Source organism: Tasmannia lanceolata, unplaced genomic scaffold, assembly GCF_043159265.1.
Source record: "Tasmannia lanceolata isolate RefF3 unplaced genomic scaffold, GAP_Taslan_0.1 ptg000006l, whole genome shotgun sequence".
Taxonomy (NCBI): domain Eukaryota; kingdom Viridiplantae; phylum Streptophyta; class Magnoliopsida; order Canellales; family Winteraceae; genus Tasmannia; species Tasmannia lanceolata.
The window spans coordinates 21,358,242-21,362,547 of record NW_027518683.1 but is presented as its reverse complement, the minus strand read 5'-3'; the positions used below and the strand labels follow the sequence as shown (position 1 = coordinate 21,362,547).

At 40.3% G+C, this 4,306-nt stretch overlaps 1 pseudogene; it reads right to left on the bottom strand.

Moving 5' to 3' along the window:
• Window positions 1-1,543: 1,543 nt before the first annotated feature.
• On the bottom strand, window positions 1,544-3,579 carry LOC143878825 (L-type lectin-domain containing receptor kinase IV.2 pseudogene; annotated as a pseudogene).
• Between the last annotated feature and the right edge of the window lie 727 nt (window positions 3,580-4,306).

The window sequence follows — 4,306 nt, the reverse complement described above, 5'->3', positions numbered from 1 at the left end:
CCCAAACGGTTATTATAATAACACCTATTAAAGTTGCAAAACCGTTTCATCTCCAACTGTCACAAATATGAATGTTGGAAGAGAAACGTTCAAGGCTCTTAATGGTAGCTTTTCTCAACATTAATACCCATAAATAGTGGCTCTTTCCAACAGACACTTTGGTGTCCATAAAAAGGAGAAGAGAGTACGATTTGGGTAAGGCTAAGAGTTTTTGGGGTCTACGTTTGGGGTGGCTTTTGCCAACAAAAAAAGAAAGAGGTTTACATAGAAAAAGGGTTATGTTTTCTGGTTTTGCTTCATCTCCTTCCTTCTGTTCTTTCCGTGTCTGAGCACAGTTCTAAGGTGGTTCTGGGTGGACGAGTCAGCGAGTGCACGTGGACTGGAGTCAACTTTGGCTGTTTTATCATAGAGCATCGGTTCGCGGATCCCGGTTGCACTGGTAGGAGCCGGATACGATTCTTAAGGAGAGTGACCAGTGGCACGACTCAGCTTTCTCTCTTCAAATCTAATTTTTCCAAACGGTTTTCATCAAAAGAGATAAGTGCAATATGTTTTTCCATGTTTTATTTCAATTATGGTTTGATTTACAGTACATGGATTTTTGGCTACGAGTTGCACTATTTTGAGGTCGAGTAACATGTTTTCGGTTCAAGTAACCTGTTTTAGGTTCGAAAAACTTGTTTTGACTTCGACTATCTGTTTTTGGGTTCAATTAAGCTATATATCATTTCTTCAATATTTGTTTATAAGATCTGTAGAAATCCGATCCGTCCATTTTATCCAACAATCTTAAGAACCATAATATTTAGGCTTCTTAAGATATGGATTTTTCCAACAAAAACTTTCCTGGAAAATATTCTTTTCCATACTAGCTTTTCCATAGATCCAAACAAACCCTCAGACATGATTTTTTTTCCCAAGAATATTTTCTTATCCAATGGTGAGGAACAGTTGGAGAGGGACAGATACAAGAGGGAATGAGGAGAGGGCAAGAAAAGCTTGAAAAACCAAGAAACCAAAAACTCCACCCAAAGTCTGATCGACTTTTTCTTGATTTTTTTATATTTCACCCTCAACTCATAGGTGCTCTCTCAAATCTTTCCTTCTCCCACCCTCAAAACCCCTCTCTTACCACTTGGACACACTAATTTTTTTCCTGGCAGCAGTCACACATGGCCTTAAATGAAAATTTCTGCATGAATAGGAAGAAACATGCATTTAGCTGTATAAAGTCGAAGCAACTGAAGCCCCTATACAATCATGGTGGAGTCTTTTTCACATTGGATCAAAATAAATTATCAAAATGAGACAAGTCAGTACTCATGATAAAATCACTCTATATGGATATCTTTGTTACACCATAGAAAAAAAAAACACCATTTACAACGAAGTGAATTCAAAACAAGGCATTGTACTTAAAGCCGCCCATGTTCGTTTTAGATTATGACAACCGATTATCAATCACAAACGTATTATTGGACTCAAAATTACTTTTAATTTTAAGTCCAATAATCGGTTTCGTAATGACAATCACTTGTTGCAATCTAAAACGAAGAACTTCGGTGATCATATACAAAGTTCATTAGCTCTACCAATTTGTCTGAATCAGCGGCCTCCACCTCTGGTGAATGGCGACTCCGAATCCGTAGTAGGATAAGACCCTTATTCCTGTTCCACTGCTATAACATTGGCCCCAATTCCATCTGATCTATAGGGAAAAGGAGCTTGGCCTTCCAAAAACTGCACTACTTGCCTCATGCTAGGCCTATTTTCCGGAAAAGGTTGAGAGCAAAGCAAAGCAAGCTTTAGTACCATCTCCATTTCCTCCACCACATAATCCTCTCCTAATTTCGGATCCGTGGCCTCTAAAATCGCCCCTCTTCTCTCACATTCTTGCACCCAATCCACCAAGAGAACCTTCTCAGGTGGCACCTTTCCTTCTATCGGCCTCCGCCCACCAGCAACCTCAAGCATAAAAGCCCCAAAAGCAAACACATCGGTACTTGCAGTTGCCTTGCCAATTCTAGACAACTCGGGTGCAAGATACCCAAAAGTCCCCACCATATGGGTTGTTTAAGGATCACTTCCATGATCATACAATCTTGCAAGGCCAAAATCTCCTAATTTCGCATTCAATTCATTGTCTAGTAACACATTGCTGGCCTTGATATCTCTGTGTAGGACTACTTGAACCCATCCTTCATGCAAAAAAAGCACCCCTTCAGCTACATCTTTGATAATTCGAAATCTTTGATTCCAAATACGCAAAATCTTTGGCTCATCAAATAACAACTTGTTCAAACTACTATTTGGCATGAAATTATAAACCAAGAGCAGCTCTCCTTTACGGCGGCAATAACCTTGGAGTCTCACCAACTTTGGATGCCGAATCCGGCCGATGCTCGCAATCTCGGCAATGAATTCCCTCATTCCTTGTCTGGATTCGTGGGAAATTCTCTTCACCGCTTCGACTTTCGATGTTGGTATTTGGTAACACAGCTCGATACACCATACCGAAACCTCCAACACCCACAAGCTCTTTCTCTCTGAAGCCCTTTGTGGCTATGAATAGATCCTTATAGAAGAACCTATGAGGACCATATTGGAGTTCCCAATCCTCGAGTATTTCTGCAAATTTCTTCCTCCTTCGATATGCAAAGATTGCACTAAATAGGGTCATTATGAAAAGAAGTACAGAGATTATGGGCAACCCAATTCTCAAAGCTCTTCGTTTCCAAACAGACGATCCAATGTGAGGAAGCGGTGGAAGGCTCGAAAGATTGAGTGCATTAGCTTCCCCATTCAACTTAAAGCACCATCCCAAAACATAATGAGATGTTAGCATTGACCCCGTAGAAGACGAGAATCCGACATACATGGGATCTTTGATCACAGTCGAAAGATCGAAAGGCAAAGACAAGAGAGGAATGACGGGTTTAGGTACATCGATAGGGGATAGTCTTATGTTAAGTTGTTTTCGGACCCCATCATATTATATCCAGACCTGCATTGCATCTCCACTTTTAAGGGAAAGGTTTTGAAATCCCCCATTTTCACTAGAGTTATAACCTGCTGGAGAGGATAGAGTTGATCCCAAGCTGTTTATATCAATACCCACTTGATTGTCATTATGTCCCCGAATTCCGTGCTTTCGATTGTGTCAAGCTTAACTCCAAAGACATGATTAGAAGAATTTCCATTGTTGGTAGTATTGAAGAGGCCTAGATATTGGCTGGGTAGAGCTCCGGGGAGCTCTTCTGATGGAGCGATGAGAAAGACAATCCCGTGGCCGCTCAAAAAGGGATCTTCATGGAGAATTGCGAAGACGAAAGTGGTAGAGAAAGAGAAAACATTACCATTTGAGGTGTTGTTCGAGTTGAGAGGAATGGAATAGAAGGCATGGCCTATCTCTTGCTGGGTATCGTTTTTTAGCCTCAAGAGGCCATCGGGTGTTATCTCTGCTATGCCTTTCAGGGTCAAGTTAGAACTGAAGAATCCATTGTAGGTGAAATCATCGTCCTGGCCTTCTGAGGCTGCAAGGTTGAAGAGAACAAACAACAGTAGGATCTTAGACAACATTGCTAAAACTAAGAACTCAAACTTTCCTTGCCTTTTACTTCGTTATTCATAGCATGACTTCATAAAGAGGATTTCACTTATAAAAAATAAAATCAAGGAAATATTCGCCAAACCATATCTGGAAAATACATTCCCGGCCATACAATGAATGGCAGATGATGGCACGTGTATGGTGATCAGAACTGCACTATAGATCAACGGTCAGGATCGATAAAAGCATCTTTTAGCATGTACATGATCTTTTTAACGTAAGATTGAGAAATGAGTTTGGAATTCAAAATTGTATTTGACCCATCAAGACCGTTCATCAGATACATGAACAAAAATTGCACCTATCAAGCATAGGAAACGGTCGCCTGCAATTTGAGGTCACAAAAGGAGGGCCAATCACATATATATATATATATATATATATATATATATATATATATGTGAGAACATTTCCTACACACTTGTGTAGGTAAGTTACCTACACACTGCCTTGAAATACAGTGGGGGCCCACATTGTTTGGGTGATCCAAACAATTCATTTGAATGGTCCTCACATAGATAGGGTGTCCACAAAAAATCAGATCCATAGGAACATCCCAACCCTACGATTTGTGGAGGTAAAATGGACGTGTATAAACCTTCACAAATTAGTCCATTTTTTGCCTCCATAGTTTGAATGGTTAGGATGATCCTATGGATCTGATTTTTTGTGGACACCCTGTCTATGTGAGGACCA